General features: G+C 33.1%; 1 pseudogene across 1 annotated transcript; it reads right to left on the bottom strand.

The window, feature by feature from the left end:
• Positions 1-2383: 2383 nt before the first annotated feature.
• LOC143565403 (cellulose synthase-like protein E1) lies at positions 2384-8563 on the bottom strand (annotated as a pseudogene). Its single transcript, XR_013141062.1, has 8 exons — positions 8270-8563; positions 7383-7708; positions 6978-7118; positions 6768-6887; positions 6238-6450; positions 5942-6160; positions 3941-4288; positions 2384-3040 (listed from the first exon to the last, which is right to left on the bottom strand). The product of XR_013141062.1 is annotated as a cellulose synthase-like protein E1 (transcript).
• Positions 8564-13241: the final 4678 nt, after the last annotated feature.

The following is a 13241-nucleotide window of genomic DNA, read 5'->3' as shown; positions in this document are numbered from 1 at the left end:
AAAAAATATTTAAAAATCAATTTGTAACTATTTTTAAAGAAATATAAAAGTCTTGATGGCTAAAAAAACACACTTGTGTGTCTTAAGCGAGCAAGAATCGGTTTGGTTCGGTTTCCATTTCACAACAAGTTCATAGATGGTTTCCACATGTCCAAACACTAAAGAACTTGTATAATAATGTACAAATAAAAAAAATACCAAAAGTTAACAATAAAGTCTTTAAACAAAGTTCGGTTTTCGGTTCGGATCGTGTTTCGGGTTAAGACCGAGGTAAGATTCTACAAACCCATAACCATAGAATTTGTAAAAATGATTTTAGAAACTTAGATCTAACACTAAGTATGTTTAAACAAACAAAACTAGTAACAAAGTTCGGTTTACGGTTTAGAGCTATTTACGGTTAAACCGAAGCATAGACTTTTAAAAACCCATAACCATGGAACTTGTAAATATGACCAACAAACTAAAATAAGCAAGATTAATATTTATGAACAAGTTATATAGATGTATATATATCATGGACACGAAGTCCTCCATGAAGCCTTGCCTTATGGGGTCCGAAACCTCATCGACCGGAATCGGAGAAGTAACTACCAAAGGTAAACAAGGGGTGTATATTATATATATGTTGCACAACCATAAAACAAGTATTAATAAGGCTACATAAACTAATTAAGATGAAAGACCAAAATCCTTCAATAACACTTAAGAAGATAACCTTGAATCTTTGATGTTTGAAAGAGTTTTTTTTTTTTTTTTTTGGAGTTGTAGCAAGGGAAAATGAAGAGGAAAGGTGGTGTATATATAGGGTAATGTTGGTGGTCAAATATGGGTGTGAGACACAAGAGTTTTCATGCAAAATGGATCAAGACAAAAACACAAAACAACAAAAAAAAAAAAATAAATAAATAATAAATAAATAAATAAAAATAAAAATAGGATGTTTTCAAGACCCAACAAGTGAAACAATATTGTAACATAAATCCATCATTTTGATTATAACATAAGCTTCGGTTTACAAATCGGGTCGGTTTACATAATAAACAAATACAAAAACGAATACAAACAAGACCCGAAATTGACGAATGTCACATAAGCCAAACCGGCACCCACTCCACTCGCCTCAACCGACATTTTCACCAAAGAAAGTGATCCCTTTTCCGATCCTACCCTTTACCGCTCTCTCGTTGGAGCTCTTCAGTACCTCACCATCACCTGTCCCGACCTCTCCTACGCCGTCAATCAAGCCTGCCAATACCTTCACTCCCCAACCGATCACCACTTTCAATTGGTTAAACGTATTCTCCGTTATGTCAAAGGAACAATCTCTCATGGTTTAGTTTTCACACGACCAACTACTGCTTCAATTTTAGGGTACTCGGATGCGGATTGGCCTAGGTGTATTGAAACAAGAAGGTCAACTTATGGTTACTCAATTTTCTTAGGTGGAAACTTGGTCTCATGGAGTGCAAAGAAACAACCGACAGTGTCACGATCAAGTTGTGAATCAGAATATCGGGCAATGGCGAATGCTGCAGCTGAAATTGTTTGGGTTAATCATTTGCTACAGGAACTACATGCTCTTCCTAAGACTCGGCCGACTCTCTTATGCGACAACAAAAGTGCTTTGTTTATGAGTCAAAATCCGGTCTCTCACAAGCGTGCTAAACATGTCGATTTGGATTATCACTTTGTTCGGGAACTCGTTATGTCAGGAAAGTTACACACTAAGTTTGTTCCTACCAAGCTTCAACTTGCGGATATCTTCACAAAGAGCTTGCCTAGACCTCTCTTTGAACATTTTCGAGACTTGCTTCGGGTACATCCACCGCCGTTTCGCTTGCCGGGGGGTAACAACCGTATCACTCAACATAGTAAATCAAATCACCAAAGTCAATAGTTATCCACCATTCTCTCATAGAATTACTCCATTCCATATTCAAATTGTATAGTCAATATTCAGTTGTAACTTACCATATTTCTCTCCATATAACTAGTCTGGTATTATTATTTATAGTGTTGTAAATCATTAATAAAAAAAAGAGTGATTTACCTTCTTTCACCGTGCATATTTTCACAATGGATATTTCAAGTATGGTACTCGGCGTCTAGCACCTTAGATTGGTCCTCCCTGTGGCTTGCTTCTGGTTGTCCAAATCTTGCCCATGATCAGACAGGTTCGTCTCATCAATTTCAAACTTCATATATTATTAACATTCCAAAACACACCAAAAGATAAAGCGACGTCACATTTTCAACTTTTATACGTACTGCAAATCTACCCGTTTTCGGCCGAAAATTTAAGCCCGACCCCCTTGTTTATTTCGCAGTAGTGTATTAAAACTGACCGCCATGCAAACAACTAATACAACCAGTTCAATGAAGCTAGGAAAACATTTATAAATTATAATGAGTATTATTATCTTGCAAGTATAATTATAAAAATGGCCCGAAGCCCACATAGTTCTCATCGTATTCATACGATATCAATACGCTACAAAAAATAGAAAACAGTAGAAACAAACAAAGCAAGAACAACAGATTTAACCGTAACAGAATCCGGAATCTTCCCTTTATCTTTACGAATAAAACGAGCCGAGTACAATGGCACATTGAGCATAACCAATGCACCACAAAGTACAACATGAATCGCCATGGTCTCATAGTACACTCTCCTAGTTACCGTGTCCATCAACACTGACTTCATAACAAGTCCTAGAAAACACACCAAGTTGATCATCGACAATGTCGCCACTGTCGTGATTAACGGCGATGACACACCAAATTCCATCATTTCTTTCTCGTATCTCTCTTGAACATCATTGTCCATCACTTTTGAGCTTATTACAAACGACAAATCGGATCCCAAAATGGTGTCGAGTAACGCGAAAAGGTACGAGCTGGTGCGTTTGTAGAGCCAGATTCTGCGGTCGTTCCACCACCCTCGAGTGGTGCCGCCACACCGGAGAAATTCGAGGCAGTCGAAAGCGGAGATGGAGACTATGATGTATGCAAATGGGAGAAACCACCCACTTGTTACCTGGATATGGGCAGAATGATAATTTTTAGTTGTATTTCTTATGTACTATTATTGTCTAGGGCAAATATAGAATGAAACCCACTTGAGTTGTGAAAACCCGTAAAAATCCTATGTAACATTATTTTTTTTGTTTTTTCTTACACACGTAAATATATGTTGTAATATTTAATACAAGACATTGAAAACTAAAAAAAAAAATTGTTTTGCTATTTTTTAACATTTTTTTACTAATTTTTATATATGTTTTCAGGAGAGAGAAAAAGTTATATTTATATTTTTATTCACTTTAATTGTGGACCACAAAATTTAAACTTTAATTAAAAACACATGGTTTAAAATGAGTTTATAGAGTTTTCATAACTTAAGTGGGTTTTAATTCTAACCCTTCTCCTATTATCCATGCTGTATACATAAAGAAAACATTAAACTAATTTGTTAATGTGTTTTTTTTTTCACTTTTAAACGTTTACCTACGTATGTAAAGGTATGTGTAGGAAATATTCATATAGATGATACACATAATCTGCACATAAACGAATTTTGTTCATGTACCTTTTCAGAATATTAAAAGAGATGGATAAACTTTTCATTTTAGCCATTTCTTGTATTTTAGTGCTTATAAATTGAAAAAATAGATTATTTTTTTTTCTCACAAAAAAATGACTTATGCGTAGAACTCTCCTCATGTTATATAATCTAAAGTTGTAGATTTATTAGAAGCATAGTTATATTTGATATTTTAAGTTGGTTTAAGATAAGGTTTTAGACAATACACATCTGAATAGGCAAATTTTAATCACATAAGACCATAAACAGATATACATAATTCCACAAGTATACACACATAATGAGTAATGGAAACTGTTGGATATGAACGAGAAATGATAATAGATGACATACCGCGGGGAAAAGTGGGACACCTTTAAGGAGAAAAAGTGAAGGAACAATGGAGTAATAAAGAGTTGGCACGGAGGAAGGGGCCCATAAGCAGTAGATCAAATAGCTCATAATGAGAACCGGGTTAACCTTTCCGAGCCCGTACCAAGCAGGGTTATATTTTGAGAGTAAAATCAAGAAATCACCCTCGGACCATCGCTTATGTTGCACGAGGGTTTGCTCAAGTGTGGTTCCAGATACGCCTAGAAACGCCTCACGTTTTGGATTGTAAAACACCGATTTCCATCCTTTGCAGTGGATCGATAGGCCCGTTATTACATCCTCAACGGGGCACCCGTATTTCAAGCCCATCTATAATACAAAAACACATTGCAATGTCAAAACTTTAACAAGAGTTACGATGGTGAGATCACATGGGCTGTGTTATATTTTAAAAAGTGGATAGTTTTGCTAATTACTAAAATGGGTGGTGCCAGGTTGGCCCATAATGCTTTCTCCAAAAATGTTGCGTTTTATTCATAAAAACAAGGTTGTAAAACAGGTCGTGTTAAAGGTAAGATGAGTTGACTTACAATTTCAAACGTAATTTTGTTAATTGCTAAAAAAACGGGTTGGGCCCGGTTGGCCCATAATGCTTCTCCAATAATATTATATTTTCTTAAAAAAAGAAATAGGGCTGTCAAACGGCTCGTGTTTTAAAAGTAGAATTTATTTAACTTTATTACCTGCTAGATTTTATCCCCGTATTAAGAGGGGTGTTTTACATTATTTGTTTTTAATATTTATATATGTATATTTGGATTTTAATTTTATTTATTGTAAGAAAGTTAATAATTAATATATTTGAGGTTTGATGATGAAATGGTTTCACAAATAAATGATATTCTATAATCCGGTTTAAAAGTTATCTGGGTTTGATGATACCCATTACCCGTTTATTTTCTTTATTATAAAACTGTTTCTTAACTATAAATAATATCTTTTTTTAAATTAAAATAGGATATTAATTTTTAGTATATTCCTATTTTATAGGATTTTCATAACAAATATTTGATGAGATTATTTTTTAATATAATGAGATGTTATAACTCGCTTAAGAGCTATCTGGGTTTGGTGAGACCTTTACCCGTGAATTCGGGTCAAATGCGTGAGAAACTTTCATTTACAAATAAAGTAATCTGATGGTTTGAGAGTATGGTTATTTTACATTTTTCGTTTTTTAATATTTATTTTTTGGATTTTAATTTTCTTTATTGTAAGAAAGTTAATAATATACTTGGGTTTGATGATGAAAGGGTTTCATAAATAAATGATATGTTATAACCCGTTTAAAAGCTATCTGGATTTGGTGACCCATGACCCACTTATGTTTTTTACTATAAAATTGTTTATTAATTATAAATAATATCTTTTTCTTTTTAAATTGGATATTAAATTTTAGTATATCCCTATTTTATAGGATTTTCATATCAAATAATTGATAAGATTAATTTTTAATTTAATGAGATGTTATAACCCATTTAAGAGCTATCTGATTTTGGTAAGACTCATACCCATGAATTTGGGTTAAATCAATGAGAGGCTTCCATTTAAAAATCAAGAAAATCTGGTGGCTTCCATACAAGGGGGAGTGGCCACATCGCGACACATAGGATTTTTTGGTTTTCGTTTATATATATTATAGATTAATACTTTAAAATTCTAAAATTGCATATTATGTTTGTTTTCATGAAGCGATTATTTTAAGATATATTAGTTTGTTTTAAACTTTGGGATAAAAATATCAAAACACATTTTCGATATATACAATAAATAAATAAAATAGGTTAAACAGGTCAACTCATTAATCCACCGGGTTTAAACAAACACGGCCAATTTAGCTAAATATGTTTACAGTTCAACATACCCGAACCATTTAGCTATATCCGCTTTGTTTGTGTACATGAATTCAACTCACCAACCCATCAAACCCGACTTAGAAAAGTAAAGAAGAACACTTATAACCTCTTTGCCCCATTCGGTATTATTTTCAAATGTGCAACTTGCAAGTTTCTTTATGTCATCAATCGTGTTTTCTGTTATTTCCTTCTGATCATTCTCCTTCTTCCATTCGATTCTACTTTCACCATCAAAGCTTTTTCCTAACAGAATATCCCTTCGGTGAAAGCATCCCGTTCCAACATACAAAGGCCCGCCATTTCCATCCAAACCATGAAAATCTACCTTCATTAATCAACAAAAATGTTATAAATTGTTCATTTTGACTAATTATCCACATTTTAGTTAGAAACTTAACTTACCTCGCGTAGTACTCTCATTGAACCACCATAAATTTCATTTCTTGTAACGTTTGCAAAACATTGTGGATATTGAACGAAAGCAATCTCGTGGCCTTTTTCTTCATCCATGAAAAAACAAAGCGCGCCTCTCACGGTGTCACTGCTATTTGAGTACATGTCACAATCGACATTGAGGATTATTGGACCATTGCTTATCTTTGACGAGACCCTTATCTACATTAAACATTTATGTTGTTATCAGACCCACAAATGAATAATATGTTGTGCAATAAATCGGGTTGTAAAAATTAGTGTTTGGATGTGATTCTATTGCTTGAAGCTGTAACAATCTATGCATAACAAAATAAGTAACTATCCACTTCAATTCAACATGTCACAATTATATAAAGCCAGTCTACTTTTCTTCTCGCTTTATTTATTTCACATTTCATCCTTCGTAATATATAAATTTACAACTTAAACAATTAACAAAATTTTCATTATTTAATATGTTTTTATTCAACACTAGTAACATTTTAGTAAGCACTTACCAATGCATTCATTGCTCCAGCTTTGAAGTGATGGAAATGATCTGGTCTCTTTTCCCTAGCCATATATACCAATTTTGGAAGGCTTTGCCCTTCTGCGTCTTCATTATGATCAAGCAAAACCTGCAAAAGCATAAGTATTTGAATTTTGAAAACCTAGATTTGATTTTGAGGACAAGTTGAAATAATTCTTAAATTTCAAGCGTTGTTTACTTGAACGATAGCCTCATGATCTCGTGGAGATGTAAACGAATCCCATTCTTTGAATCCTTCGTGTTCTAACCGCAATTCATCAGGAACTCTTCCATTGTTTGTCACATTTTCAATTCGACCTTTCATTTCTTCAAACAAGTTCTGCAATTCAAACGAAAGCACACAAGTCATTCAACCTTTAGTAAAAACGATAGCATCGTAGCCTACCAAGGCATTTTTTATTACATCAAAATGGAAGACAAACAGATAACAAGCCGTCGCTAGTCTTTTACGGATAGTAAAACTAAGTCTTTTAAAAACTAAATCCATAGATTTTGGCGTCATACGTTACTATGCATACGTTGCATACTATGCATGACATGTTGGACTCGACTAAGTATAGTCACAGAACAATATAAGGATTACCTTAACAAAAACGTAATCATGATAATGTTTCGTGTCTGAAGGACAAGATGCTGACTTGAAATAGGCAACCGGAGAGCGTGGCTCCACCTTGTAGTTTCTACAGTATGGCAGCCAGTGTTTGGAGAATATGGCTGCTTGAGTGAGAGCATAGAAGGTAAGTTCAGAGCCACCGTCATCGGAGAGATAGACGGAGAGCTTCTCCGGCGGGTAATCATATGCCATTACTGATAAAACAGTGCTGACCACCATCATTAGTTAATAGTGGCTCAATTTTGGGGTCTGCCGTGCAAACGAATATGTCAACTCCTGGCAAATGCTTTTCATACCTGGTTTATGTTACCAAAGAAATTGGTTACAAAAGATTAATTTACTACTATCATTAAAAACAAAAACTGCATATTTTATAATTTCATATTTTTTTTATTGCCACTTCTTGCTACCGTGACTTCCTAATAATACGTAAACAAGGTATTTCTGGTGCTTTATAAATACAAAGAAGATATAGCATAGATATTTTGAATTTATCATTTATCACTTGGAGTAAAAAATATATAATTTTTATTTTATTCAAGTTTAAAATATTTATAATATTTATATATTTTTTAATTACAACTCTTATGGTTATATGTGACAAAAATATACAAGCTTACTGCATTTGGAATCTATGTATCATTTTTAATATATTTTGTGTTAGATTAGTTTTATATCTTTATCCTAAATAATTAGTTGTTGAAAAAATAACTATAATAATAATAGAACCGAAAGTCCAAAACTAAAATAGGCTGCCTTCCTTTGTTGAAATAATCAATACCCACTGGCCACTTCAATCATTAATTTAAAATGGTCAACAAATGGACAAATGAGGAGAGAAAGACAAGACAAACCACCTTTGAGATAGTCTTTGTTTGAACGTGCGCCTGTTGGTTGGATTCCAGCGAACCGATTGAGTCAACATCCAATACAAACCTAACCATATCTCCGCCACAAACATCCCCATCCAACCCCAGCTCCGGCCACCGGAAACTGCCGCTAATGGTGGCAGTTGTGTAGCTCTGTAAACCCATATGCATATGATGCTCACTAACACTGTCGTTGCAAACACCCTGTGTAGCTTCCTCCCTTTGCTTCTTTGTGTCTCAAATAATGGGCTGTTTTCAGCATCCATTTCTCTCTCTAGACGTATAGCTTTGCGTCTCTATATGTGCATCTATATAAGCATATTTATACTGACTAATGTATGTTCTAGATGCAAGGTTTATTATTTATATTTTGCATTAATATGTGAAACGCAAATTATTTCTAATCTTCACAATTCTCTACCTAAAATTTAGTAGATTAAACATTATTCTCTATATTCTCATTCATTTTAATGAGTAGTGCATATGATAAGGTACAAAGCAAGCATGCAACCAGCTATGTCGCTGATATTTTCTATTAAGTTATGTTCTTACCAATTTTAATACAATTATGTATAAGTAGAACTTATAACATGTCGTTGACGCGTTCTATAATCAGTGATTAGATATATAATAAGGTTTGTTTATATATAATGGTTGATTTAAAATTGTTTGTTAAAGCATAGGGAATAAGACCAAAAAAGACTAACTTACTTTTTGTTTTTTCTTATAAAATTCTCTTACGTGAGTGTGATTCTCTATTTCTAGAGTATGGTACGTTGTAAGTGGTTGTGAGATAAAATGTTACCGTTCATTAGTAAATTTGAATAAACACCATTCATACTATATAATTGTTTAATATTTGTTGGAAGTAACTGTGAGTGAAAGGAGAGAGAAATGTAATGATAAAGTTATAAAAAATTATTATTTAATTTAAAATGAAATAGAAAGTTTAGTGATTTTTAGTGTAATTAGAATATTTCCATCCCCCCCACCCGGCCATCTCTAAATTCAAAATTACACTAAAAACAATACATTTTCTCCTTCATTTTCAATTAAATAGTATTTTTTTATACCTTTATCATTACTCATTCTCTCTCTTTCACCCACAAACCACTTTAACAAAATATTAAAAAAAATTTAGGAAAACACTATAGAATAGTAACCAAGTTTCAAGTTTGTTCAAATTAAATCACTCATAGTTTGTTTTGTCTTAATCAGGTCACTCAACTTTCAATTTATCTCAATTAGGTCACATAAATTTCAATTTGTGTTGTAAAATGAGAGGGACAACTACTATATTATCGTAAGTGATACATTTACTGATAAAAAATAAAAAGTGTTGGTTTTAATGTCGTTTAAGTTGTTTATAAACATATAATATGAAGATAAAAAAAGATAGTTGAGTGACCTAATTAAGCTAAATTTGAAAGAATAGGTGACCTAATTGAGACACATTGTAAGTTGAGTGACCTAATTGAGACAAAATTAAAAGTTGAGTAACCAAATTGAGACAAAATAAAATATGAGTGACTTAATTAGAACAAACTTGAAATTTGGTTACTATTTTACAAAGTTGTCCCTAAAAAATTTATAGCATGTTACATGAAATTTTCAAATATATAGAAAATCACTGCATTTTCTCTCTCATCTACTCACAATACCTTAAATTACTCTTTAGTTTATAAAAAACATACTCAAAGAATGCGAGGAGGTCCTCTATTTTTTAGAATGTGGTTGTAAATGGTTGTGAGCAGAGGAATAAAAATGTTTTCGTTCATGAGTAACTTTGGAGAAAAACTGTTAACCCTCTATAATATGTTAATATTTGTTGAAAGTGGTTGTGAGTTTAGGAAGATAAAACATAATGATAAATGTATAAAAAATATTATTTAATTAAAAATGAGAGAGAAAATGTAGTGATTTTTTGTGTAATTATATAGTTATAGAGGATCTGTTGGGAATGCTCTAACCACTCCCATTGGTGAATTAATTTGGGTTCGGACACTATTTGAAAATAAATAAAAGAGAAAAAATCACCAAACTTTGCCAAACTAGTTTCCCACCACAAACTAGCTTGCCCACTACCATCATGAAACACCCTAACCTACAACGGAATATGGCAGGGCGTGACATAATTGTATCATAGCTCAAAAGACACTAACATAAATACACGTGTCAATATCTAAATTATTAAATTCATATTATTCAAGTACGCAAAAGCACAAACATTGTCTCATAGGAATAAACATAACAATTAATAAAAAGAAATAAATAGTCTTTAATTCATCATGCATCCTAAGGTCCAACTACTCTTTAATCCTTTGTTTCTTCATCCAATATAGCTACCTGCGCCATGCGGGAAAATACATAGTTTGTCAACATAAAGTTGAGCAAGTAATCACGGTTTTGAATACATATAATATAAAAAATGACAATTCCTTGCGATAATATGAAATACTACAACTAGCATAACAAAAATATATCAATAATATAAAAGTTGCATTTTCACTCGAATCACATGGATAACGAGCTACTCTGACGGCATATAATCGTACTAATGAGGATGAGGATGAGATACCAACCACCAAACATAAAATAAACACATAGTCACATTTGCATGTATAACTAATTAAGCAATATCATATAACACAAATAGCGGAATTGTAGTTAAATTGATTTAACGCATAACGCCCCCAAAATATAAAACGGTAAAAAGGGGGATGTGAGTTACTTACTTTATCGAGTAGATTAAAGAAGATGAGAGTGACGATAAGAATTAAGATAAAATGGTTAAGCTCCTTGAAATGCGTCAACAAAAGGTCCTAATATTAACAAATAATTAATAAATGAGGAAAAGAATTAATAGGACACAACGATTTGTGTTTGGTAGGATATTATTAGTTTCAACGTCACTATTGTGATTTAATCGGTATGAAAGATTTGGTGTCTTTTAAGGTTTTCAATTATTATTACAATTTTTATTTATTATTTAATATTACGATTATTATTATTAATATTAGTATTATTATTATTTGATAATCCCCAAATATTTTATTTATATTTTTAATGCAAAAGAATAATAGAAATCGTTATTAAATAAATTATACATAATATCTATATAAGAGTTTAATATGAAGTATAATTGTATATCTATATTATCGGGAAGGATTATTTGATCTTTTAATGAGAAACATATTTGTATATATATTAACGGGAGAGATTGTTTGCTCTTCTAAATTAGTTCGGTTTCATAGTTATGAAAATCATTATTATATTAAATATATATAATAAAAATATATGCATACCATATCCTTTATTATTAAGGATACATTTATTTGTATATATACTATAGTTAATTCAAGAGGTGAGAGTTCACGACGAGGAAAAACAAGCGTATAGGGTTCGGTTTCGCTAAACTAATGTTTATTAAAAGTTATATATTTAATTTAATGGTTCAAATGTGATTTAAAGTTATTAAAAATAAATAAATCCAACAAAACCAGACCTAGGGGGCTCGAACCTGCGTCCCCAGGCCGAGTTTGGAGTTAACAACCCGTGCACCTGCCATCAGGGCAGGCGTCTGACTTCGTTACAAGATCAAACATACTAAAATATATACAGACACACTGTTAATCCATAATATGATAACAAGCCCTAGATCTTAAATCCGATGATTCGTTCATTGTATGTTAATTTTAATTGATTTAGGTTTATTGATTGTGGATTAAAAACGAGTATAAACCATGTATTAATTATCGTTTATCGTTGCGGATTGCAGGTTAACGAACAACAAATAGGTTGCAGCCTGAGCTTGGGTTGAAAGCAGGTCCTGACGGCTTCATTTGATGTCATTAGATTAGGGTTTATGATCGCGAGATTGAGAGGAATGTGTGGTGTAATTTAATTGTATTATGATTGTGTTTATATAACGTTTTAGGGGTCGATTAAGCCGCGATTCATTTAGGCCGAAATAGCTGTGATTTTTGATTCGTTTTCCATGTATAATATGTCGGTGAGATCGCTTTTAGTAAATAAACGATTTGGTGAGATCAATTTTTTTGATTATACCCGAGAATTAAGGCTCAAGAAAGATGGGGGGTATACGGTGTGACGGGATGAGAGGAAGAAGCAAGATGATTATTTTATTATTATAATATTTGAATACAATTGCAGATTGGTCCTTGGTCTATTGAGTTGGGTGCAAACAAGATCAAATGTTTAGTTAAGGGTTGTTTTTGCCATTCTTTGATAGTTATATAAAAGAAATAATTAAAAGAAATCTTTTATTGATAATTCTCCCGGACACGAACCGGGTCGGGTACAAAACATGAAATGGAAAAACCGAAATGTTACAGCATTCCCTACTTTTGGAAATTTCGTCCCGAAATTAGAGATTAAGCCGTAACGAAGAGGTGCGGGTACTTGGCTTCCATTTGGTCTTCTCGTTCCCAAGTGAACTCGGGACCAAGCTTGGATTCCCAACAAACTTTGACAAGTAGAATGCGGCTACGCTTTGTTTCTTTCTCCATACGATCCATGATTTCAACGGGTTTCTCGATTGCGCGCATAGATTCATCAACTTGTACTTCGTCGGGGGGTATGTGGAGGTTACCCTCGGCTAAGCACTTTTTGAGATTGGAAACGTGAAAAGTCGGATGAACATTGGAGAGTTCCTCGGGAAGATCGAGACGATAGGCAACTCGACCAACCCTCTCAACGATTTCAAATGGTCTAATAAAAAAGAGGAGATAACTTGTTTGTTTTACCAAAACGAACCAATCCTTTCCAAGGAGATACTTTTAGGAGAACTCGATCACCAACATTAAACTCGAGGGGTTTACAGCGCTTATCGGCGTAGCTCTTTTGACGGCTACGAGCGGCAAGAAGACTTTGACGAATAAGAGCAATCCGGTCGGAAGTTTTTTGAACAAGCTCGGGACCGGTGATTTGCGATTCACCA

This window comes from Bidens hawaiensis, unplaced genomic scaffold (genome assembly GCF_021521415.1).
Source record: "Bidens hawaiensis isolate Kalapana, Puna unplaced genomic scaffold, B.hawaiensis_p1.1 tig00022328_1, whole genome shotgun sequence".
Taxonomy (NCBI): Eukaryota; Viridiplantae; Streptophyta; class Magnoliopsida; order Asterales; family Asteraceae; genus Bidens; species Bidens hawaiensis.
The sequence above is the reverse complement of the archived record's forward strand: the minus strand, read 5'-3'. Positions and strand labels throughout refer to the sequence as shown.